Source organism: Oxyura jamaicensis, chromosome 4, assembly GCF_011077185.1.
Source record: "Oxyura jamaicensis isolate SHBP4307 breed ruddy duck chromosome 4, BPBGC_Ojam_1.0, whole genome shotgun sequence".
Classification (NCBI taxonomy): Eukaryota; Metazoa; Chordata; class Aves; order Anseriformes; family Anatidae; genus Oxyura; species Oxyura jamaicensis.
The window spans coordinates 42,175,941-42,203,391 of NC_048896.1; the positions used below are offsets into that span (position 1 = coordinate 42,175,941).

At 35.8% G+C, this 27,451-nt stretch overlaps 3 long non-coding RNA genes across 3 annotated transcripts in view; all 3 read right to left on the minus strand.

The window, feature by feature from the left end:
• Positions 1–1,194: 1,194 nt before the first annotated feature.
• Positions 1,195–5,207, minus strand: LOC118167126. The gene is made up of 3 exons (XR_004750957.1): positions 5,095–5,207; positions 1,357–1,503; positions 1,195–1,253 (listed from the first exon to the last, which is right to left on the minus strand). It is a non-coding gene; the product is annotated as an uncharacterized LOC118167126 (long non-coding RNA).
• Positions 5,208–8,249: 3,042 nt separating this feature from the next.
• On the minus strand, positions 8,250–11,841 carry LOC118167125. The gene is made up of 3 exons (XR_004750956.1): positions 11,663–11,841; positions 9,756–9,882; positions 8,250–8,311 (listed from the first exon to the last, which is right to left on the minus strand). It is a non-coding gene; the product is annotated as an uncharacterized LOC118167125 (long non-coding RNA).
• Positions 11,842–19,498: 7,657 nt separating this feature from the next.
• Positions 19,499–27,451, minus strand: part of LOC118167123 — a 50,632-nt gene continuing 42,679 nt past the window's right edge. Inside the window, exons 5-7 of the long non-coding RNA XR_004750954.1 lie at positions 24,964–25,101; positions 22,200–22,380; positions 19,499–19,703 (exon numbers count right to left, since the gene is read on the minus strand). This is a non-coding gene — a long non-coding RNA (uncharacterized LOC118167123). The remainder of the gene's footprint in view (positions 19,704–22,199; positions 22,381–24,963; positions 25,102–27,451) is intronic.

Below are 27,451 nucleotides of genomic sequence, written 5' to 3' on the forward strand. Positions count from 1 at the left end.
TGAAAGCACATCTTAAAAATTGTTGAGAACAGGCTCTTTCTTCTTTATATAGCTCTAATGCGTACTATGGACTTGCAGTGAAATCTATCTACTTTAATCATTGTCTATTCTCTGAATGAAATAAAACTAAAAAATAGCAAACATACACAAGGATCCTCACGCAACCTTAGAGCTATAAATTTAAACTCCAACAAAAATATATACATAAATAAAGATGTGCACATACTACCTTGAAAGAAATACATTTTGAGGAACCTATCTTTACTAAGATGAAGGAAAAACCCTAGAAAACCATACTACTAAATATGGCAGTATATACACATATGTTTGTGTGCACAGTCATGCAGCTTAAAAGCACATACAGCTTAGGGGCTTTTTGGTTACTTGCTTTTAATCTGTTCCAAATTGTGGTCCTCAAATTGTGTTTTCTGTAATTGATTTTAGCTGGGCTATAATTCACTAAATTTGTAAACCTTAAATCTTCTTGATCTTTGGTTGATTTTTTTTGAGGAAAATATTAAAATAAACTTCAAATCATACTAGTAACCACTTCAAGAATCAAGCTAAATTTGTTAGTGTTAAGAAAAATGTAACAGTTTTCTTTTTTAAGTGGAACTACTACAAAACCCCCTGTGTACATTTGTCATTTTTATTTCAGTACTAATAACCAGATTTTTATGACCTCATTCAAGAAACCCACAAGAATCTAACTGTTCTTTTTATATTGTGTTTGTTCCCTTTACATCATCTTCTACTTCTAATAACTAATGACGATAGGTAATTACTTAACAGATGGTAAAAGCATTTTAATTGCTTTTAAGGACTACTGAGCTTTGCTGTATTTGGGGAGCATTAACTTCTGTGACTTTCCATCTTCCTCAGCTCGTTCCAAGTTTGTTCAGCCATCATTAAATATTGAAGGATCTCAGCTTTTTTTTCTCTGGCACCACTGAACAGGAGGTTAGCAACATGTGGCTTCAGACTGCTATTATTTCAGATACATGACCTTTGTGAGGCCACTCTTGACACTGAGGAAGCATCACCCTTCCCTTTTCTCTTTGGGTCTGATCACCACATCAGCCCATGCAGCCTAGGGCCCCTGACCTTTAGTTACCAGCAATGCATCTCTCTCTCTTTCCTGTAGCAACATACTATCAGATCATTAAGAGGAAGTGAGGGGAAAAAACTGTCATACCTCAAAGCTAAATGGACTGAAGTCTCATTAACATCTTATATTGCATTAACATTATCTCCTGAAAACACAGAAAAGATAAATTTCCAGATCAGATGGGGTAAAAATTAGGAGGGAAACTCATAGCCAACACAAACACAGTTACTTATCCTCTTTAGACGTACCTTCCACTTTGAATAAATTGCACGTTAACCACAGTAAATGTGGCCTAATTAGTCAAGCTATGTTATACACCACCACCAATTCTGCTGAATGCTTCTTCAGTTCCAATAGCTGTTTGTCTGGGATTGTATGTGAATGTGTATGACAAGCTGTGGTAACAGACAAAAAAATGACTCAAATTTACTGTGTCACAAATTAGCAAAGAGTATGTCTAGAAACAAATAATTCATTTATATGATTTCAGCTGAAATAAACTATATGGCTTTTGCATTTTGCATGAGACTGTGATATCTGAAATAAATAAAAAAAGGATGATTTCATCAAATATAGGATCAACAGCCATTCTGTTATATAACTAAGGTTACAACTGATTAAGCTGTACATTTTTTTATTGGATATAAAGAGTCGCACAGAGAATACTGGATAGACCATACATGAATTCTGGTTAAGTGTGCCCAGAAGTGTGATTCATTATTAAAAATAAAAGTTTATATCTGATTTGCTACCTGAAATAAAACAGGTACATCATATGAATGTAATAAATGGATTATAAGGTAGAGGCAGTGAAATTTTTATTTGAAGTGTAAAATGTAAAGGTTTGATTGCTCTTTGGGAAAAATTCAGTCAGCTAAGCATAGAGAGAGGCTGCAGGCTCCCTCTCTCCTTTTGCTGAGGGGTGACCATTTCTCTCCTTCATACATTGGTGAGTATTTATGCTAAGGTAGCCATCAATGACTAAATGGGAGTCAGTAGCATTGCCATCTCTGACAACATTTGGTCAGTGGTCCAATACTAAAGTAACAGCTCCTGGAGTTATAAAAGACATTTTGTTCTCATAACAAAAAGTACATTTCCAAGCCTACCAATCCTTGGAGAGAAGATGGAGAAAAACGTAGAATAAAAACACTCAAGAACTGGAATGCAGAAGAAATCAATGTTAATGATTTTTTAATATATCAACATTTATCAAGGCCCAAATTCTACTTTTGAATGCCTACCTATGTGCCTGCTAGGAATACATTTCCTCAGACTTTTTACAGAGACAGCATCTTTCCACAAACATTTATACCACTGACCTCCAAGACTCTGTGAGTGCACCTTGCAGTCGGCCCTGTCCAGCAAGTCCTCAAACCAAACTGACCTTGTCAGAGCAAGAGGCGCGACCTGCTTATTTTCGACTGTATACCTCTGAGCTGCTCAGAGCACAGATATAAACTACCCATTTGTATGCACAGAATCTGAAAACCTCCTGTAACTTTGCAATTTTATTTTTCATTGAGAAGAAAATGACAGTTATTTGCCCAATGAAAACCCAAACATGACCCGCAACTTGCATTTTTTTCCAATAATCTCTAGTACATTTATTAAACTGCTGTTCTGAGTATATTATGTTCAAACACAGAGTGAATACTTATAATCATCACCATGAAAAAGGACTCAGGAGGTATTAATTTCTGATGTACTAAGCACTTTCTTTGCAATTCTGTTGTCATCTAGCATCCTTGTCCCATAAATTTAGTGTTGCCTGGAACAGTTCTGCCTTTTTTTGTAACATGGCTCCTTATGATTTAGCAAGTTTAAGCAGATATGAATGTGTAGCCATTTGTGCTCACTACATTATGAAAATATGAAATACAATCTAAAAACCTTTAACATAAAACTATCTCTGCACAGGTTATTAAATTGTTTTGAACAAGCAAAATCCTAGATAAAGGATTTCTAAATTACCCCAGGATTTACATGAGCTTGTAGCAGATAGGGGGACAAATGCACAAAACACAGTAAGTCTTAGCAGGTGCTCTATGAATAAAGCCAGAGAAAGGACAGAATGAGGAATAATCACACATTGGGGAGACACTAGTAATTACTACGCCTGACTTTGTGTAGTTTTTCTATTCTACTACCTCACTTTGGATCCTCACATGCTGCACAGGATTCTCTCCTCAAAAGGACTTTGGGATTTGTCTTTTTTTGTTTGTTTGTTTGATTGTTTGCTTTTTTTTTCTCAAGACAGATAAAACACTACAGAATACAACAGATTGCTGTGCATGCTTACTGCAAGATTTTCAAAACAGAATTCACTGCTCTTTAGAAACAGGTAAAAACAGATGCCAAAAAAACAGCTGTTTCTGCAGAAAGAGGAAAGCTGTGCTCGCAGACTCACAGTTAATGGCACGCAGTGTGTGTCTCTCTCTCCCTGGCCTGCCAAACCCTTCCTCCAGTGTTGCCCATTTCACCATCCTCTTTCACTGTCACTCCACACCAAGTCACTCCAAAAAGCCTCCACATGTGGAGGATTGTGTGATGAAGACAGCTAAACCCTCCTCCACACAGGCCAGCATCCAAGCATGGCTTTGGATGGATGACCTTCTACCTTCACAGCTCCAGGAAGCACCACTACCCAAAAAACAAGGAAAGGCAGAGTATGTCCCTCAAAAACACTTCTGGGCTGTTTTTCATTTCTGTTCCTCTTTTCTGTAAACACTGTCAGAAAGAAATACTTTTACATTTTAATATGTCAGTGAATTAAATGAAATTATATCACGATACACTGCCTAAATGAAAGGTATATATAATATGTAGCATTTGCTCTTGCAGTCTGACAAAAGAAATGGATCTCCTTTTAAATACCATATTTTGAAAGCTGAAACAGAAAACAGATCCTCTTCCTGCCTGAAAAAGCACAAAAGGCACATTACTGGAAAACTGTGCTCTCATCCTCAGCAGTGAACTGTAACATGCTTGTACATACTTAGAAAAGCTGACAGGAAACAACACTTTTGCATTAAGCTTTACTTTTTTTTTTTTTTTTTTTTTTTTTTTTTTTTTTTTTTAAGTCCTCCAAGAGACACTAAAAGGAAGCACTTTGCAGGAGGCTCCCTGAACCTTAGAGAATTAAAGCTGTGAATGGACTATCGCCTTAGTTACACTACATGATTTCCAGTCCCGGCAAATGCTCTAAGTTCATTCAGAGCAAACCACAGATTTATTGTAATTCTGAGAGCCCCCAGGTTGGAGCCATTTCTGAGACAAAGCACAATCAACAATCCTGAAACATTTAGGCTTTCCATCTTTGATAAAAGTAAAACATACGTAGTAAGGGGAAGCAAAGAAGTACCTATGGTTTAATTAAGGGCTGGAAAGCCACAGGTATCTTCTGATACTTGAACTAATCACAGTACTAAATTTTAAGGTACTACAATTATTTTTTTTCTGTGTTGCCACACCACCATGGCTCTGGCAGAAGGCATGTGGATAAATGCGTTTTCAAGGCTTGAGGCTAACATGTTCTTGTCTTTATCTTATTGATATCATTACCCATTATTGATGGAAACAATAATATTGAAACTATCTTTACAGCCTCTGGGTAATCTAGGACAAAACTACAGCAAAACTCCCTCAGTGTTAAAACAATCACTTCAGCAAGATCTTTGCACTTTTAATTATAAAGAATATTTATTTTCAGAAAACAAACTAAGTATGCATGCTTTACTAAAGGTGATAGCAGGTCAGTCTGGGAAAAGTAAAAAAAAAAAATGCACTGAAGAAAACATTAGTAGATCATATGCATTCTCATCACCTGTTCTGCTTAAACTATTTAAAGCACTACCATGAGTCATGTCTGGTAGAGAAAATGAGATGGACACTGGCCATGCTTGTGCATCCTTTTCCCCATTAGCTGCCTGTTTTGTTGTTTTTCTTCCAGGGACATTTGGGAAAGGAGAGAAAGGAGATCTCACCTGTCCAGCTCCAAAGAGAAGCTGATTTGCATCTGAGATCTCTGGGTCATGGACACTCTGATGTTTGCTGTTACAGAAGTACTCACAGAGAGCGGAGATCCTCCCTGGGGATCATCTGTATCTTAAGGGAGAAGGAAAAATCAGTATTTCCATAGATGCTGGAGTATTTATTCTGAGGTTTCTAATGCTGAGTGCATTTGCCATTTGGATAGGGTACATGTCGGCCTGGTTTATCACCTCACCAGTTTAGCAGAAACTAGCTTAAGTGATTTAACAGTGATCATAGTACAAGAATGGCTGTTCCCACCATCAGTAGAATAACTCACAAACTCAATAGATACTATTAAGACTTTGACCCATTGGCCCTTATTTAGCCAATGCAGGGAAATATAGTCAGCCTCAAGCTACCACAAAACAGATGCTTGCAAAACCCATCTTGTGCTTTGTTCTTATGCTGCAAGGATATTTCTGGAGTGTGTCCTGACTCAGATCAGCTTTTTGGCTGGCTGAACAGGGGACAGAGCAACATACCTATTTGTACAGCTTGATGGGGGAAATAAAAGCAAGAGGGCAAAGGAGCACACAGTGATCAGCTGTCTATCAAGGACAGCAGCTGCTGAGTATTAGCTTTTGCTTAGAGCTGAGCTCAAAGCATCTGGCAGCTGAGGGGAGCAAGAGCACGGTCCAGCTCCCACGCCAGCCTGCTCTGTCCAGACATCCTGCAGGGAGGGGTTGGGAGAGAGCTGGGCAGAGCCTCAAAACTCCCAGGTACTCTCAGATGCAACACCTTGTTGCACAAGGGAGCTCATTCGCTACTAAAAGTGTATCTGGGAATAATTTCTGTTCTACTGACCAGTTTGATCTATAACAAGCTCTACGTACATTTTCTTTAATCTAATAGGTTTGCTTGCCTAACTGATACTTCCATGGATAAATATTTATTCTGTAGAAAATACAGAATTCTCTAGAAAATTACCAAGCAGTAATGCAGTAGTACTGCAAAAGTTTGCAAATCCAAAGCTCTGACAGAGGATCTGGTAAGTCTGGGAAATAAACTTCATAGCATTTACTCATCATCCCAACAATCATCACAAAATAGAGGCTGTGAATATCCTGCCGACTAGCAGGCTAGGGAGAAGGAAAAAAATGTTGGTAGTACTATCTTTTTTCTATATTCTTATTTATTTATTTACTATCCTGTCTCCAACCTAGTAGAAGGAAAAATAACTAGAAAGAGGAAAAATAAAAATAGATTAAATCAAAATTTGGTCATTAGCTAGCAACTGAGATTCCTACAGACTGGTTCTTAAATCTACATGATGCATTCGGGAGCTCTGTAGTACATCCACCATCTGCAATTCCAAACATAAAAGAACAACATGACTTGAAATAGATGTTACTGAAATAAAGATAACTCAGGGTATTATGAATTTACCCTCTTTTGTTCCTCTGTTTAATTTTAGATGGGTATAATGACCAGTGAAAAAGTGTAGGAGCAGGTGGGTATTTCTTTTTATTTTTTAAAACTTTAAAAAGTACTTTTAAAAGGTACAAAAGTATTGTGGCTGTGTCTATACCGATACCACCTTGATCCCTGAGTTACATACACTTGCATTTACATTTTAAGCAAGCAATCCTTTTTAATCTTGATGATGTGAAATAGCAAGCAAATGATAGTTTTTACTTTCAAACATAGGCTTACATGAAATATTATACCCCATAGACTCAATCTGTACAATTAGAATTATCTATCTAATGAAAAGGCAATCAGTTTTTCATTGGCAATATTCTGGTCTAAAACTATTTGCTGATATATTTTGGAGAAATTGCTCAACTGTGGATGAGAAGTCCTTACCATAGGAAAAGGTACCTTTAACCCCATTACTGGTTAAAAAAACCAGTGATCTCTGAAAAACAGATCAGACAATTTTCTTTAAAGCTCAGCTGTTATGAAGTTTGTTTGTTTGTTTTTAATCCTTGGAAATCCATCTTCTCCTCTAGCAGCTTGGCAATTCTTGCTCTCTACATTAAGTTAGAAGAGATTTTCTTATTCATACAAAGTGCCTGTGGGAAAAAAATCCTGCTTAATTCTCCACAACAGATCTTTGAGTACAAACTTCCAGAGTCACTCTGTGTTGCTTTGAAAAATGGAAATGATGTTCTGGTTACAGCTTACAGATGGGTGTTGCTTTAGAAAGAATTTATAAGAAGATAAAGATGAATCTTATTAAGCCAAATCTCTTCATTTCCACCCTTACACTTAAGTATGTTTTGAATGTGATTTCAAGAAAGATCATAAATGAGTCTCGACTTTCAAAGCATTGAGAAAGACACATGTGCCACTTAAAGCCTCTTTCATTACTAGAATGTTTTTAGATCTGGGAATACAAACTGTGGCTAGTTCTAGGTTGCAAGCAGAGGAAGGGGTACCTGGAAACAGCCAAAGGGATTTAGAAGTGCATGCTGCTGGTAAAATGAGTATAATTTTCCCCATTAAACAATGGCTGCATTTTCTTTGAGCAACATTACTGTTACATTGCTGCCTATAATGTTCAGTTTAGGAAAAGGAACTGCTATGTGGCTGACAGATTTTTGACTCAAATAATGGATTATGATTTGGGGGAGACAATGGATAACATTCTTCACCCATTTGCTTAAGGTTCTTTTTCATCATAAAAATTGCATCTCATGTAAAGTGACTGCACTGTATGATCTTGTAGATATGCAAGTAACACTCACTTTTGGATTAAAATTGCATCTATTTAAATGGCATGCAGAAGCATGTAGACATCTATTTTAGTGTTTTTAGCTTGTAAAAGAGAGAGATCAGAATGGAAAGTGTAAAAATCATTAAATAACTAGATATGTATGTGATACAGGTGCACTGTAGCTTACCTGGAAATTGTGCTGGACAAGATCATGCAGTCCTAACTTTCCACTGCTTGGCTAAGACAAATATTGTTTGTACTGCTTCTTAAAGATACTATCAGTAAACATAGCCGAATTTTAATAACATTTCAAAGTCATTGTTTTGTTGGGATAGCCAGCAATCATACTGATCAACAGACCCTGTTTCCTTATATTCTTGTCTGTTTCCATTTTTGGTCTCTTTCCATATAGTTGCATTAAATATGGAACCCTGGAGTTACCTTTTAGTTCCAGGTGTGTGCAAGCTGTAACACAATCGGGTCTGACAGTGCTTCATACTTTTCAAAGCCTGCAATAGTAACAACAGTACATTAACAAATGACAGTTTTAAAATGATACAGCAACAAGCATGTCACTTAAAAATAGATTAAAAAAAAAAAAAAAAAAAAAAAAAAAAAAAGTGCCAACTCCTATCCAGAAGAGCTTACCTAACAAAAAATCAGGAAAAATCTTCTGTTTTGGAGTGTGCAGCACAGCTTTGCTAATAAAAGACTCTCAGAGCTTAGATAATACTTCCATAGTATACTTAGATATAAACTTCCAGCATTTTACAGTCCTCTGACCTGTGCTAGCAATCTGAAAATACTGATTTGCCAATTACCAGGCAATGCATTTCCCCAACTGCTAACAGAAATGTATGTCATAAAAATATATCTGTCAGAATGTTTCTTACTGTAGCACTACTTAAACACTAGCAGAAAGGGAGAAGAAAAGAAAGTGCATTATACAAATAATAATTAACTAATCATGATTAAGATTAAAAAAGGTGAGCTTGTAAAAAAGCACAGAATATTTCCATAGACCCAAAAATTCAGATGATACAGCGTTCTGAAATTTTGTTCCAGAGCTCTAAATTCTTTTCCTTTAAGAAATTTTGATACATCAACAGCCATATGCTTTAGTTTACTGGATTGTGCTGATTTCACTAACATTTTGCTTTTGATGAGAAAAATCTAAGAGATCTAAAAACCTACATGATGTTTCAAAATGAGTTTTCACTTAAAATGTATAATAAATATGCATAAAATATTGGATTTAAAAAAATGATTTTATCAAAATTTCTCCAGCAATACCATGACGAATTGTAAATTCTGTACTACAGAAATATAAGCATGGGAGGAGAAAAATAAACTTGCAATGAAGTTCACTACTTCACTACTGTTCGGCAAATATATTTTTTTCCACTGGCCACACAGCATCATTGCAGAATTTTCTCTTTTTGTCAGGATATAGGAACCACATTAAATAGATGAATACATAGGATACATTCATCTAAATATTCTTGATTCTGCTTCACTGAATAAGAAATGGCTAAATGACCTCTTAAGGTAATTGCGAACTACAAATATGCTTTCTAGAGTAAATGAGTACTGCAGAGTCCCCCTTTATAACAAAAGGACATATCTTCAAGCATGTTTGTGCCCTTTGAAAAGATGATAGCACCTGATAGAATGCTTAGTAATATGTAGAGCATTATTTCCTAATTCAGACTCATCTTGATAAGTTACCTGATCTGTGCAGGCATTTTTGAAAAATAGACTAAATACATGAGTATCTTGGGAATCTCCCAAAATTGTGGAGTTACTAGTTAAATGGGCAAGCTCTTTAGACATACTCCATTAAAACAATGGAGATTACAGAGCAATTTGGGATCTTGCTTCCATATTAACTAGAGTTATTAAAACAGCCATTTTCAAAAATAGTATGCTACTTTGTTATAAAGTTGTACTTACCAGGGGGCAATATAATATATGGATTGACATTAGGAAAATATTTGGGGAAATTCCAAAAGAAGTAAATCATCTTGGAAAGCAGAACTTCCTCACTCAGAATTATGGTGCAGGTATTGGTCATCTGTTTCTGGAGTGAATAATCATAACCATTCCATTAGTAACAAGTCTCCAAATAGGTTCCAGTGAAATATTAATAGAATTGAACTGATCCTTGTTTCCGATCCCCTGTTGAATCTGTAGATACTTTTATTTTATGTCTTCCAGTAAATTTGGTGCTGTTTTAAGCAACTTTATATCTATACTTCTGATAATGAAAGAAACCAGGGAAATTGCACTTTGACCCTGATTTATGAAAGAACTTGCCTTATTTTTAACCCATAAAGAGTACATTAATCTTTTCTTATAGAAAAAGCCAATTATGAAAATTTTCCAGGTTTTTTTTTTTTATTTTATTTTAGATGAGAATTCAGCTACTGCCATCTATTGATACATTGTGAAGGGTCGCTGGAAGAGCAGATCTTCACTGTATCTTTTCTAAGAGTATTGTAAAACATCAGGGGTGAGAAGAGGACACTGAAAGAATGGTTCTCTTTCCCAGCAGTGAAACAGTGATTTGGGAAGGTAAGATAATATCAGTAGTAATTTGAGGGTTAGGTAAAGGCACGAGCTGATTTCATTTTAGAAGTAAATTTTCCAACATGAAGGACAACTTCCACATACATAAGGGAGGTCTGTCACTAAATGACTTATCTAACAAAAATGTCTGAGATGCATGGTTGCATTGTCCTCATTAGTTCATATTCAGGTATGTTGGCCTATGTTCAGCTCTTTAATAACAGCCCCATCTCACTGGACATGTTCATTCCCAAAACCTTTGGAAAACAGCCTGTGTTTCCAACCATCTGCGGGAGGAATGCACTGACCTCAATTAATTAACCAAAATCAAGCCAGTTTTATAAATGAACAAGACCAAAGACATAAATGCACTGAATCAGAAAAAGAAGAGAGTTGTGAATTTCAGCAAAGCCTGATACAGAGAAAACCAAGAACTTCATGAAACTGCCACAACAGCTGAGAAACACAGTTCAGTCAGAGCAAGCTCATGGGAGTGAAGGGGAAAGCAGGGAAGGATCTGAGGTGGAATCTAGTAATTTCATGCTATTGCCTATCACAGCAGATCCTTCAACACTTATTTTTATCTCTCTTGTGCTGAACAGCAATAGCACTCATTAACTCCTCTTTTCTAAGAAGCAAGGTCTGACATCTATACAATACACCTAAGGGCTTTTTGAATATTATTGCTCTCCCTTTCTCAAATGAATAACAAGGCCATTTCCAGGTTTTCATGAGCATTTATTTTCTCACTGCCTCTTTCCTCTTCAGTTGAACATGCACAAATAAGACTTTTGCCCTTCAGAAAACTAGCTTGGCTTATCTGTACAGAAATCTACTTTATTAATTTGTTTTCAGCTGAGTATACAAAATATCTGCTGCACACTTCCTGCATTTTGTCAACATCTTGCTAATTACTTAAATGACACAGTTTTCTTTTTTTTTCTTTTTTTTTTTTTTTTTTAATGAGACATGTTGGAAAGAGGGAGAGTCTGTCTTCAGTTACTCATTTCATTTATTCAAATTACAGCTTTCCAATCCAATACTGCAGAAAAAATACCCCAGGGTAAATTTGGAAGTCTGTTTCATTATGATCCCTTAAGTATAATGTAATTAAAATCATGCCATGAATGAATAACAGTTTAGAAGCAATTATTTTATGACTAGGTGAATTTCTACCTCACAGCAAATATTTCTCACATTTCTGTCTGCTAGATATTTCAGCTGGTGTTAAGAAGATTAGAGAGATTAAATAGACATTTATAATCATGAAAGGAAACCAATAGCAATCTTACTCTTTGTTTGAGGAAGCAGAACAGGGGGAGTTGAGGACTTGGGCAAGCTGTAGGTTCTGCAACACAAGCTGCAGCTTTACAGACGCCTGATGCAAAGATTCTTGAAGACTTGCTGTATCCACCAGATCAGATCCTTCAAAAGTTGTGGATCCTCTACTTGTGAACAGTCTCTTGGAAGAAACGATACAGGCACAGGTTGAATATAAGGTTGGGGGGCCAGTCAGAGAGAAGGGAATTAGAAAGGTGGAAATACACCAGCCCCATAGTGGTGTGGCTTATCACAGAAATATGATGAATGCTGAGAAAATGGAAGGCCATTAGCCCAAAAAACAGTTAATTGCTCTACTATCAAAAGACAAGAATTGAGATTAAAAAGCTGAGCCAGCTTCGAGCTCATTATCCTCACTCTCTGCCTGAGTTACAGCTCCCAAAGAGCCCAGGCTCTCTTGTGTGGATTCAGGGCAGTCCTGTTGCAAGAGACCAGGTACAGTGGCAAGCTTCCAGGATTGCTATAGATTACAGGACAGCTGATTTCCTGATAAACTGTTGGGGGAAAAAATTATCAGAACTGTGCTGTTTTTTAGAAATTATAGAAATTATATCATTTAAATATTATATACTAAACATATATAAATAACCCCTTTAGCCATTGAAAGGGATTCTGCCCTTCCTAATTAGGATTGTGCAGTTTAACATCCATTCTTTACCATACCACATGAAAAGTTACAAATATGTGCATTACTAGTTGCTTCTTCACTTCAACACTATACAAGAATAATAAGTCTCTTAGTCTTCAACATCAAAATGTAGCTCCACACAACATCTGTGGTGGAATTGTCATTTTAAGGCCTTGTTCACAAAGAACGTGTCCTTTCTTTCTTTACTATTATACTTATTGCCCTTAAAAATAAAAGTTACATTAATTATTATTGTAACAGTTTGCACATAATCTCCTGAGAATAAATACCCATGTAATGAGCTTGAAATGATATGGTAATTTCTTAATTCAAAATAATTACATGGTTATTTGTGCCCCCTAAAATAAGGTATTACTTATTCAGCCCAAACGAATTGCTATTTGCCCAGGTTTTGAACTCTGGTAAACAGTAGCACAACAGTCAGCTGAATACAAATCCTGACAAAAAAAAAAAAAAAAACGAGAAAAAAAAAAAAAGAAAAAAAAAGTTAGATGCTTACTTACACAGAAACAAATATTTGTCAAGGCAACTAGCAGACTTCTTTAGTACAACCAAGGGAAAAACAACAGAAAGGCCTTGAAAACAGGAGTGAAAATGCAGCCAAGTCAGAGTGCTACAAAGGCACCAGTTGGCACAAAGTCACCTAGATGCCTGCTATAAAGTCTTACAAACTTGAAAAATGAAAGATAAAAGAGTGGAATTTGTTTGCTTTATTTTGGCTTGTTTGCATCTAAGTTAACTGCATATCTTCCTATATCACCTGGAGACACAGATAGGAAAGCCACCAGAGAAGTGGAAACTGGAAGGAAAGAAGGTACAAGGGAAGAGAGACATTCAAGCTATTGATTCCTCTAAATCAATAAAAAGTCTTCCACTGGTTTTAATGGAGGCTGGAGAAGGCTTAGATTTCGGAGCACTTATAAAGGATTAAAAGACACCTTGTTCTAAATGGCAATAGAATGCTTCTCATTTACTTTAATAACATACACTACAGCCACAGGCACTCATGACTAGCAACTGCTAAATGGTAATTCTCTGCTTTCTCAGTCTGGAAGAATAACTGATAATGAAGGACTTGCAAATGGATTGGTGCTGCTTCATATGAAGACAGAGCCTTTCAAAATCCAGAGTGGACATCAAGTACTTCCCAGACATGCATGAATGTCTGGGAAAAGACGAAAGTAAAAGAGGAAAGGAAAAGAGGAAAAGTAAAAATAAAAAAGAAGGCAATGCCAAAAACCAGAACAAAAACAACAGAAGAGGTTTGGGTCCTTTCTTTAGCTGTCAATTAACATATTCCTTGTTGCTCAGGAGTCAATGGCATTGAACTTAGTAGCTTGTGATAGCACAGTAGTAAATAGCCCCACCATTGTTACCTGTAAACAGCAGCAAAAATTGCCCATGACTTCTTTGGTCAGTCCCACATTTTTATGATACAAGATTTTTAACAACTTGGCTACATTTAACATGCTATTACTGGTAGCTCTAATGGGAGGTACATCACTGGGTTTAGCACCCAACACCCCAGTATTAGCAGTACATGTGTCAGAACAAAACAGAATATCCCAAATTGGAAGGCATCCACAAAGATCAAGTCCAACTCCTGACTCTACATAGGACTACCTAAAAATTAAACCTTACATCTCAGAACATTGTCCAAAGGCTTCTTGAACTCCAGCAGGCTTAGAGCCATGACCAATTCTGTGGGGAGCCCAACCATACTCTTTGTAAAGAACCTTTTTCTAATACCCAGCCTGAACCTCCTATTACTCAGGTCCATGCAGTTCCCTCAGGTCCTGTCCCTGTCAGCAAAGGGCATGCCCCTCTGCTACCCTTGTGAGGGAGCTGCAGGCTGCCATGAGGCCTCTCCTCAGTCTCCTATTCCCTGGTCTGAACAAACCAAGGGACCTCAGCTGTTCCTCATACATCTTGCCCTCTAGGTCCTCTACCATCTTTGTTGCCCTGCTTTGGACACACACTAACAATTTTATATCCTTCTTATATTGTGGCACCCAAAACTGCACACGGTGCTTGAGGTGAACACAGGTGCCTTTGCCTGTTTTGAGTGATGACATCCAAATTATCTTGAACATATCAGCTGAAACTTCAGCTTTTATTCTTATGTAAGTGTTGTTACATTGTCTTGAATAAATGTATTTTACCCATCTCAGTGATATTGCTTGTTTCAGCTTGTTTGGTTTTAATTCAGGCCTGAGCTGCTCCATAATCATTTGTTCACGTTTATGAGATTGCACATTGTTGACTAATAGCTTCATTTTGCTGAGTTTCCATTTATTACTGTCACAGTTACAACTGGTTTTGAATTTTTGTAACTTGCCTATCCTAGCATGAATCTAATTTCATTGACGTTTAACACTGATCCTGAGGGCTCCTCTTTGACTGTTTGTCACCCAAAGATCAAATACTTTTGCTGCTGACTTTTAAAATCAATTATAATCTCGCAGGATTTGGCTGAGAGGATAACCCAAAGTGAAAGGCAGTGAGTCTTAAGAGGAGACAGAGTTTCCCGATGCATTAAATAAGATTGATTTTCTATGTGCAGAAACAAAAGGTCTGGTAAAGAAAAAAAAAGAGCAAAGTCTTTTCTATGATACATGGAAAACATGCATAAATCCATATTGCTGTTCCTGAATGTTAGGCTCTGCTATAATAGAGGACAATCTGGCAAAATGCTGGAGGGACACTGTTACAAAGCACATTCAAGTCTTCTTAAGGTAGCCCTTCCTCTTTCTTTAAACCCTTCTTTTTTTCCTGTGACACATTCTAACTTCGGTTAAATTAACAAAACACAACAAAAAGTTAAATAAATACTTTTAAATCCCTTTAACTTAATATAAATTAAAAAATCTAATTAAACTGCAATTTATCATTTTCACAACAATATTTCACAGAATCAGAGAATGGCCGAGGTTGGAAGGGACCTCTGAATATCGTCTACTCCAACCGCTCTGCAGAGCAGGATCACCTACTGTACATTGTGCAAGATGACATTCGGGTGGGTTTTGAGATATCCTTCTCCAGAGAAGGATACTCCACAACTTCTCTGGGCAACCTGTTCCAGTGTTCTGTCACCCAGTACTTCTCTCTCTGTTTCCCAGATTTGATAGTTTCATTAACTGAATCTGAACTAAATCTCCAAGTTGAATAAAAAATTGAGGCAAATTGAAGTACTGCACTATGTATTTACTTATTTATTTATTTTGTGAATAGATAAATGCCTTCACTTTCCAAGTCATTTTCTTATCTATATAAATGACAAATACAGATTAATGGAATCCTTGAAAAAAATATACATTAACTAAATGGAACTGGTAAACATGTTCTTGAAAATACCCTTTCACACTATGAACAATAATTCTACTTCAAATTCACAGGAAGAATGTACATTTGCTTCACACCTTGAATTAGGTTGAAAAACATTTTAAGGTACAGAATTTGAAAATTGTTAGAAAAATTATTCACCTATGGATAAGCAGAAGGGTCACTAAAACAGTTTAAAACTGACATATTTTAAAAGCTTATTTCTGCAGCATACTGAATAATCACAGAAAATAGGCATGAAAATGTAAGGCCTTTTGTCTAGCAATTCTTAGTAATGAGTTACTCTTATGTGATCAATAACAGAGAAGAAGCTAGGGGAAAGACAGAGCCAGAAGGTAGAAAACAGTGATGGAGAAGCAACACACAGGAAGACAGAAGAGCTGCAAACAGAAATCTCATAGAAGTTAAGGAGAAGACCAGATGGGCTGGCAGAAAAAGCTACTCAGAGAAGCCCAAGATAATATAATTGCTTAATTGGCTAGCATGTCTGAGCAAGGAACTGCAGAATTGCCCTTTATTTGTCTTTCCAGGCCACAGATCACTTTAAGAAGCTTCTTTTTAGCCCTTTTTGGTTACTCCTTCCCCCAGTTGCGAACCTTCCCATAAATGAGAAATAGTCATTATAGAAGCAATCCAGCAGTCCTGAGAGACAGAGGGTAACCTTTCCTGGTGCATAAATTGACATCAAATGCATTTTCAGAACTTTAAGGAAATAATTTCACCTAAAAATTATGTTTGGAAATATTTTCCAAATGTCAATGTTTTTTTTTTGTTTGTTTGTTTGTTTGTTTTCTTCTAAAACTGGGTCTTGCATCTGTTTTGCTGTTCTTGTTTTAAATCCAAATTGCAACAATTTATTGTATTAAATGGGACAATGTCTTTTGCTTAAAAATCAATGAAATTCAACTGCATTTTCTTAGAATAATGCCTGCTGGGAATTTGGATATTTCTGCACAAGAGAGCAAGAGTTTCAAGTTACAGCAGATGATTTAGTCATGTAAGTCATGATCTAGGTATTTCAGTCACTTCATCCTGGGAGGGGTATTTCTCAGCACCACAGAGAATATTGGAGGCCAGGCAACAATGGCAATATAGTATGTCTGCATGCTGATCAGCTCACAAACAAAAGAAAATGAACCACTTCAGCTCCAGGAATGCAATGTTTTATTTCAATCAAAAATGCCAAAACAAAATATGTCAACATCTCTAATTGAATGTTCTTTAAAATCTCCATATTCTGCAGGTAGGCTTTTAAACTCCACATTCTCTCAAATAAAAGCAAACACTGAAATATTCTTGGGAAGGAAAATAATCAATTTCTTCTAATCTACTTGTTTCTACTCCCTATTTTCAGAACACATCCTAAATAACGGAGGCTCTTAGCAAGGAGGTCGGAGAACGTTACAAAATGTTTAAGAGATAATCTGAGCTCCACAGAAAGAGTAGGAAAAATATGAATCTAGGGAACCCTACCAGAGCAATGAAAATCAAAATTTTGGGGTAGAATCTTTGAAACTGAAATCTCAACAGAAATAAACGCATATATAATGTAACTGTTCATGCACACACAAACACTAAAAGCAAATTCACAAAGATGTCCTGCTGTCAGAACTCAGCATTAATTTACTTTCCAATTCCAGTCAATTTGTTATCACAAATGCCCTCAATTAAAATGTTTTATCTGATATAGGGTGAATTAAAACAATCTTTTTATTCAAACGATAGAGATGCACTTAGCAGCATATAAAATAGTGATTTCATGGGTACTTAATGGCCTGAAGCTTTAAATGAACAAATCATAAATTAAAGCTTTTGTAGCCTTTTATGCTTTCCCATTTGGATCCTAAAAATACAATTTGCATTCATTACATAGGGCTGATATACAGTACCTTGCTTCCCAATGACATTCAGCTGCATCACAATATTTGTCCCCACAGCATGCTTGATGCTGTTGCCTTTTGAAGAGCTTTTAACGTAAGGTCAAGGTCACAGCCCTTCCTTGTGGAAGATGGACAGAATGATTTCAAACTTCACTGGGAAACTCTGAATTTGCTGAAGCACCTAGTTTCTGAGCAATCACTGACAATAAATCCATTTCTTCCTCTTCAGTGCACTTGATAATTTCAAACCAGGCAGTAGGGGGTGGATTTTCAAAACATCATGTGAAATCTGAGCACAGAGCTTTGATAAGTAAATAATAGCTTTGCATGTGCCAGTTTCTTTCAGTGACCATTTTTCTTTTTTGTGACCCTACCTGAAAGACATACCATACAAAAAATAAACCTTAAAAAAAAACCTTTTGTTTTCATTCCTAAATATTTTGCTTGTGTTTTAAAGTGCTTTTCTATATGTTTTTCATATCTGAATACTCACTGTAGTGAACCAGGCAGTCTCAAACTACAACACCTTTATGTCACAGAAAACAATCCAGGAAAAAAAAAAAAATAATAATAATAAAAAAATTAAGCAGAATCTATGTAAGTTCTTAAGCACAGCAACACCTGTATTCTAAACTGAATTCAACATGTCCTTAGACTCTACTTCAATACCTGGCAGCTGTTAATTTATGTTCTGGTCCTTCTTCCTGTGATAAGAAAGGTGACACCATGCTCCCCACCATCCTCAGCCACAGCTAGATGGAAAAGGTCCATGGGAGGTAACCATGACAATCTTACATGCTGTTTGGAAAGGGGAGGAAAAAAAGTCACAGCAGATTTCTGTCTAAATTTTATTCAAGGTATTTATAAAATAAACAGTGTCTTGCCAAAGCACATGCACCTCACATTGCTCAGTAGTTGCTACCAGCTTTCAACACAGTACCTGCCTTAAAGGCAGCAAAACCAGGAGTTCACAGGCTCACAACACTTAATTTTCAACTTTGCCCTAGCGGATTTATACTGCTTTGTGCAGAGAGGGTTAACAGTGCTGCTTACATAGGCAACTTACATATGGGATCCAGAAAAAAAAACAGGGTAGAGGGAAGGAGGAGACTGACTGTCCTGTATCACTTTGCCCCTGCATGTGCAAAGCATGAAGCTTGCCTCTTGCTGGCCTTTCCTCAAAACCCCCAGTAATAAAGCCTCTCTTCCCATCATTTCTGTCTAATAGACTGCTCTTAAATCTCTCCAAATAGGAAGACAGTTCTTATTTTTTGCTAAGAGTTCTCCCTGGACAGATGGAATCAGAGTCAATCACCTTGTTGAGGAGTCATTCTTATACACAAATACCTCTACTGTTTGAATCCTGCACATCATTCAGTCTCCCTTCTTCCTGAGTCACTGTGGCTTTAAGTACATCAGTAATTTGGTGATTTAAAACAAACAAACAAACTACAACAAAAAAAAAACAACAAAGCATACACACATTCATGTATATATATTTAGAGATTCATTTTGTGTTAGAAATATTCTTTTTATAAGAATATTTATCTACATAAAAATAATTTCTAAACAGAAATGTTCCAGGCTAAAAATATCAAAACCAGAAGAACTTCATTGTTCACTCAATATGTTTTGAAGTTCCAAAATAGAATTTGCACTTTTTTCTAAAATAAGTAATATAAATTTTAATACTAAAGAAAGAATTTTAATACTACTACCAAAAATTGTTCTAACAATTTCAATTAATTTCCTATTTTTTCACTTCTGAATTACTTCCAAACATCCTTTTTTTATCTTTCTGTTTATCACTGCTATCTATTGACAAGGCATTTTCAGATGTTTTTGATGGTTACACATAAATGGGGATTGGGGGATTTGTTGACCCATAATATGGTGTGCTTCTATTTTTTCCTCGTGTACTGCATTATTACTATTTACCTCATTTTTATATACACTGTCATCTCTTGGTCATTTCAGTCATTAGTGCCTTCTGTGCAGTTTCCTCCCTGTAAAGATCTAGGTTTACAATAATTCTCCGGACTGATTAGTTTTGAAAGTACCATACTGCATTTCCTCTTGTTCTCTCTCATGTCCATTTTCAGCTTCTTCTATACTGCAAGCCTAACGGGATTATATAATAACAATATTAGTATCTCAAATGATATCTGAGAGCTTACATCCTCTTATTTACTATGATATCTATCATAGAATCAAGGTTGGAAAAAACCTCCAAGATCATCTGATCCAACTGTCCCCCTACCCACTAAACCATGTCCCTAAGTACCACATCCAACCTTTCCTTAAACACCCACAGGGACACGCTGACTATCATTAGCCAATGAACTTCTTTTTTTCCCCCATAAGTAGCACAGGCTATTTTCTTTTTTCCAAAACTTTATTGTATTTTTTTTTTTTTAAAAAATAACCTTTTAATAATATATAAACGAATATGTGAACTTTATCATAAAAAATGTGATTAAGAAAAAAGAGATAAAAAATAAAGAAAAGGGTAGAAAAATTTAAGTGATATTTCCAAGTGCACTGAGTCTTTCAAAAATAGATTTCTAGTTCTGTTCTTTAATGTGTATGATACAGTCAAATCTACACTGACTTTTTCATCTGCTTCAGGATTATATTCATTTTATAAATGTGATTTATTATTATTTTTAATTGTTTGAAGATGCTTACTCCTTGTCCAGCTGCCTTTGGGATTGCCAATACAATTTGTAGTGTAAATAGTTAAAAAAGCAGAGCAGTATCATAGTCTGCATTCTACAAATCTTCCAAAATTGAACTTTGATTAAAACAAACAAACAAAAAACTTGTGAACCATTATCAGACCTTCTGAAATCAATCTGCTTACAATCTTCATATTTTTGTCATCTTTCAGTGACTTTGGATGCTTTGACGAACAGTTCTATGATTGCCTGCAAAGAAAGGCCTTAAAAATATTGCATAAAAATTAAGTGTTCTCATCTTCCTTAATACAAATTCATTATAAATGGCTTATTAAATGTTCTGACTAGTCATTAAATACTTTTGGTGAATTTATATATGACAAGTACAGGAACAGATCTAATTAGAGTAATGACAGTCTGAACTGTTATTGGAGTGCTATCATACGCCAGCTGTGTAATATATACATATTATTTAAAAAGGTTAATGTTTAACAAACTTTTTATAATTAGAAAAGCTAACTGCATTTTTGGTGGTTTGCATCTCTATTGCCAGAGCAGTTTCCAGATGATATCTACAATGCATCCTTCTTTATGGATGAAGCCCTTTCTTCGTATTGTTACGTAGTCTACCAAAGCACCGAACACACCTTCTGGTAGCTACTAATATTAGAAGGTGCTTCCTATGTTAGCTCTTCACAAGGAGAGAAGGACAAAAATTACAGGGAGTGGTCTCCAGTCTCCCATCTGTAATGCCTGGAGATTCACACGATAGAGAAACAAACACTTCAAATCACTTGAGAGCAGATTTCCTACTTATCACACCATTCTGAGGAATTTCCAAAGATGATATAACCCAAGATTCACACAGCCGTTCGCTCACCCTCCCCCTTCCCTCTCTGGGATGGGGGAGAGAAACGAGAAAATCGGAAGCCTGTGGGTTGAGATAGAGACAGTTTATTAGGACAGAAAATAAAATAATAATAAGAAGAAGAATATGTACAAAACAAGTGATGCACAATACAATTGCTCACCACCTGCTGACTGATGCCCAGACCAACCCGAAGCAGCTGGCCCCCCCTCCCCAGCTAGCCACCCCTATATATTGTTTAGCATGATGTCAGATGGTATGGAATACCCCTTTGGCCAGTTTGGGTTAGCTGTCCTGGGTCTGTCCCCTCCCAGCTCCTGCTGCACCCCTAGCCTGGCCGCTGGCAGGACAGAACGAGGAGCTGAAAAGTCCTTGGCTTAGTGTAAGCACTGCTCTACAGCAATTAAAACATCAGTGTATTATCAGCACTTTTCTCATCCTAAATTCAAAGCATAGCACCCTACCAGCTACTAGGAGGAAAATTTACTCTATCCTAGCTAAAACCAGGACACAAGGCACCTTGTCTAAATATTTTAGAACTGTTGTGTCATAACACAGAGGATTAGCTCTAAAAGCCCCCAAAAGTTGCTTCAGCAATGTTTAAGCTTTATCAGTGAGTTTTCCTCCAGAACTTCTACTTTCATTGTTACTTTCCTCTCCTTGGTTCTAACTATTCTGCCCTTATTCTATTCTACCTTTATTATCCCTTCTTGACTCTGAATTTGGATTATCTCAAGATCCATGTTATATAAGAACTTATTTTAAGCACCAACACATTTAAAAGGTGTTCAGCTTTTTTGATGCATGGCTTTTCTGCATGAAAGTATTGCTATTATTACAGTAAATGATCCTTAGATTGAGTAGTGCCATGGTGACTGAAGAAAGTCAAAGTCCAGTTAACATGCAAACAGCCCCATTTATTGATTTACAAGAATATGACTTGAATAGGGTTTCTGAATGATTTATTTTGCACACTAAATATTACTATATTTAGAATAGTTTGAAAGGACTGTTTTTATATCTCACATTACTCATGAGCTAACAGGAAACTCTAATTAAGTAAATTCTTACCTTAACTTTAGACCAGGATATTTCCAAAAAGAGCGTTCAACCTGCTCTCAAGAGAATCTGACTTGTTAGACTTGACTTTGTTCCAGCATGGAGTCAGACCATGCCTGGGAAGTCCTCCCTGGTTCCACAAGGCAGACACAAGCTGCAAAATCCAGACTACAGTGGTATTTTGGCAATAAATCTAAAAACCAAGAAAGGTTTGTGTAAGGAGACTATTCCATTTGAATCTTCAATATCGCCATTTAATTGATTTTTTTTTTTTTTCTGCCAAATTCTGTCTCTTTCATGCAAATCTTTTTGCAGTTTCTTCTGGATATTAACCCATATAGGAAAAAGAATATCCTAGGAAGGCTTCAGACACGTGAAGGTAGAAAGGCAATGAATACTTTCAAACCTTACCAGGAATAATTAATATAAACATAAGTAGGAAACAGCGATGTAAAATTTTAAGCAAGAGCCATAGCAACATTCTGGATTTGTGAAGAGGTATTGAAACGCAAAGGACACTAAACCATTTCAGCTTTTACCTAGTTATGTGAAAATAATAATAATAAAAAAATAATTAAAAGAAAAATCTTTTAATCATTTCTTTTGTCAGTATTCTGTATTTTGAAAATGTAGAACTATACAATATAGTCCATCAAGATGCTGTTTTGATACTTATGGTAACATCAAACCTCCACTAAATGAATGGAGAAAAAAAAAGATTGGCAGTGATGAAAATACTCATTATTCAATGTATCAAAGAGATATCACTGAGAACAGATTACAGTATGGTTATACATGCATTATAGATTTCTATAGTATAAGGAAAAATTATTGAACTTCCGCGCGAGGGGGTGTGGAGAGGCGGGTGACCTATTCTCCATAAACACCAGTGTTAGGACCCATGGGAATGGGGTTAAGCTGAGGCAGGGGAAGTTCAGACTAGATATCAGGAGATTTTTTTACTGAGAGGGTGGTTGCGTACTGGAACAGGCTCCCCAGTGAAGTAGTCACTGCACCAAGCCTGTATGAATTTAAGAAACGTTTGGACTGTGCACTAAGTCACATGGTCTAAACTTTTGGGTAGACCTGTGCAATGCAAGGAGTTGGACTTGATGATCCTTATGGGTCCCTTCCAACTCAGAATATTCTATGATTCTAGTCTATGATATTCTATATTGTGCAATTTGGTTGCACAGGTATTTGTGAGTAAAAATACATACATTTATCATAATACAAGTACAAGAGAGAACCATGACGACATCTGCAACTTGCTCCCTTTCATTTTTTATTCCCTTATCTAACAGTGATGTAAATACACCTACAGCATCATCCATAAACATACGTTACTTATACTGATGGAACACCACCCATAGGTAGATTTCTTTCAACTTGCCCTGGGACAACCAAAGACAAGTTTCACTATCAAAGTAAAAATGTCCAGCTTGGAAAGACTGCCTAATATAGAAAACTACAGAGCAAACACCCAGTCTCTTATCCTCACTACGAAAAGTAGATCCTAGTATCTCCTAGTAGATCCTAGTAGCTCTACATCAGAAGCTATACATTTAGTATAGAAGCTTTACATTTAGTATAAAAGCTGATATTAAGTTCTTATATTGTTCTGCTTTCAGTTCTGTGTTACACATGATGTTATCTTTATTTTTTTCCAAGGGAAAATATTTGTGCATACACAAAGTAGTTCATTAAAGTCATGAGTTATCCTGAATATCAGCAAGGATCAATCCAAGAATTTACAAATGTTAATAATATAAATTAACTTCCACTCAAAACAAAAAGCAAATGATACTACTTCTTAAAATCAGATATAAATACTATCCAAAAATTTCATGAATGTTTATGAATGATAACTACTGAAAAAGTGACCAGTATATATATTGTTCATATGCAGTAAAAAGTCAATAAATAAAATTGCTCTTCAAAATTCTGCACATTTCAGTCTTTAGCAATATTTTGTATACTAACTTTTTTTTTTTAATACTTGAAAAAATTTTCTAAGGTATCTAAGGATTTTGACTGACAATTCCTGACACTGATATTAGGCCTTGATTTTTAATAATTGCTAATCCCTTGGCTTCTGTAAAGGGGGTCCTCAGTTATTATGAATTAAGCACACAGAAACTGAAGCATCTTTTAAGATTTATGTATAGTCCATTATAAAGGATCAATCACAGTGTGTTAGGTGTCTATGCTTTAACAACCCTTTAAATGAGGCACAAATTTATTTCAGTGCATTCTGCTTTTCCCTTTAGTATTGTGAAATGAACAGAAAACTTAATTTCGAAATGTACAGATTACCTTTTTAAACACAGAAAAAGGTATTTAATTCTTCTTCTATTTGTCTGTACAGAGTAGCTAAGCTTAGAGATAGTGACAAAATAAATTAATGTCAGTGACAATTAAAATAGATCAGTAAGGAAAGACAATTGTGCCCTGGATCCTTTAATTTTTTGTGTATAGTAGCTGTACTGAATGACTCTGTGACTTTTTCTTCTTTTATACACATGAACGATTAGTCATCTGAATACAAAGTTGCCCCAAAGTTTTGTTACTGTTTTTGTTGGTGCATTATCAGAAAGACAACCATTTTAAGAGGTGGAATTCTTAAAAACAAAACAAACAAACAAAAAAAAAAAAACCTTCACTTAGAGCGAAAGTAAGAATAAGGAAAGAAACTAGGAAGAGATGCACTAAGCAGAATTTGATTTATTTCACGAGTAATACAATCAGATAAAGTATTTGGGATCAGACTAAGTACCTTCTTCAAGAAGCCTGCACAGTATGCACTTTCATTTATACCTGCTCATGTTATAAAATGGCATCTGACAACCATTAGGATCCATTTTTCATAAATATTATTGATAGCTTCTTTCCTGAATGATTACCTCCCGTGAACCTGGAATGAATAAAAATGATGAGACGTGCAGATAAACCATGACTGAAATTTTTCATGAGACTTACATAAAACAGGTGACTAGCAGTGAAAAGATGCATCTAATAGAAGTTATAGTAATGTTTCTTTATTCATGAGATGCTCCAAGTCCTTCAAGTTCCACAGAAACCTCTGAAGCTCTGGCAATTTGCACGAACTGTAGCTCTATAACCCCAATTCAGCAAGCACTTTGCTGTTCAGTAACACACTGGCTGGTATTGGTAAACTGGAAAAAATGCTGTGCAGCTTCCTGACATTCCTAAAATTAATGAGGATTCCATAAACAGATATCAATGTCTGACTCAGTGACTCAGACATCTGTTTGTCCTAAAGAAGCTGGGGGGGATGGGGGGAGGGGTTGGAGGAGGGGAAATGCAGTTTTCTTTCTTCTCTTTATACATTATGTTAAAAATAATTTTGCCATTCCTGCATCTGAAGACAGTTGCAAAACTCCATGCAAAATAATTATTTCAAAGTAAGTAGTAAAGCACTACTTCTAAAATAGTTCTAAAAATCTTTTTTTTTTTTTTTTTTTTTTTTTTCCCCTCAGAGAATGGTAACCATATTTTTAAAACTTAAAAATGGGGGGAAAAAAATAACATGCATACCTTTATCTTTTCCCGTCTTAGGAGCGGTTCTCCTCCTGCACTGCACTAATTACATAAACTTAGACAAATAAAAATTCTCAAATTTCATTACATATTTTTGCACAAATAACACTGCCAAATAATTTTTTCCTTAACAGTGAGTTAATTGATATGGCAGTTTTGCTAGTGAATATCACGTATGATCAAGTATGGATCAGGACATGGTAGTAAAAGAAACACAATGTAAAAATAGGAGAAAATTATTTCACTAATGTTTGTATATCCTTCTTTAGAAGTCATAATTAAACAAGGCATTATTCTTTTTTTTAAATGTATTATTTTTTAATGAGTGGTATGAGTTTTAATTAAATACTTAATTCAGATCACAAAAGCCTAAACATTTTTTAAGTTAATTTTTTGATCCTGCAACATAAGAATTTTGCGAGGCTAATAGATGAGCTTATGCCACTGAATTCCTTAATGAATTGAATCTAATACACCTACAGCAAGTCATATGTTATTCATGACAAAACATACTTAGCACAGAGTTTTTAGACCTGAGAAATGTATATTTTAAAATTAATCCTCCATAACTAAATACCAATGCTAAAAAAACAAAGCAAAATAAAAACAATAGTTAAAAGTTTTTCAAATGGACTTCTACCGTTCTACCCTTTTGCAAATCAGTTGTTTGGCTGTTTTGTTCTATTTTGGCTGAAAATGCCTGCCAATCTTGGTGAAATAGTTCACAATTCCATCATCAGGATAGAGCTGTTCACTTCACAGGCCTCAATCCCAAACCATTAAGGTGAGTGAAAGGTTTTTATTGATTGTAGTGGATGGCAGAATAAGCGGTACCCAGGATTTGTTGCAAATTGCATTTGATGTGCTCTGGTTTTTTTCCTTTAGCTACTTGTGTAATCATAGTCATAGAAAGTTTAGCCTAATTTATTACTGATTTAGAAGTGGATTTTTCAAATAATTGCCTAAAAAGTGTTATTTTGGATGCCTACCTATTTCTAAGAATCAAAAATTTCTCTGGTTTTGTTGCTTTTTCAGACCATCAGATCTCTCATGCCTTTACAGAATGGCTCTAAGTAGAAGCTTGTGGCAATTTGAAGGTCTTATACTGCAGGGAGGTGAAGTTAAGATAAATTGAGGAGTGTATTTATGACTTTTGTTGTTCCAATTTACTAGGAAAAGTTAATGAATTAAAGTCAACCAATATATACAGATAATCTTACCCTAAAAGTTCAGCCAACTACCTTTTGAACCAATATACCTTCACACTATATGAGCAATAACACTATGATCAGCAGCAAAGGATTTTAGTTCAATCTGTAAATAACACATTTCCTTGTTCAGGTGACATCAAGGCTTGTGTCATTCTTCCCTTCTTCTTGCATTTGAATCACATGACTAGTTAACATAAGGCAATTACAGAGCAGCAGCAGGTACGCTCACAGGTGAAGAGCAGTTAGAAAAACAGCAGACAGAAGTTTTCCTTCAGTTGGTCTCCTTATGTGAGCAACGTAGATACCAACATTTTTCCTTGTCACCTCCAAAGCCAAAATGTTAGCAAGAAGTTGCACACAGAAAATGATTTTTAGCTTTCCCAGTGAGTAAATTAATTGCAGTTGCACTTTAAAAATTAATGGGAAATGAATGAGATTATTTTGGATCCTGCTGTTGCCTGCATAAAGACAATACTGTCAGTGGTAGACATG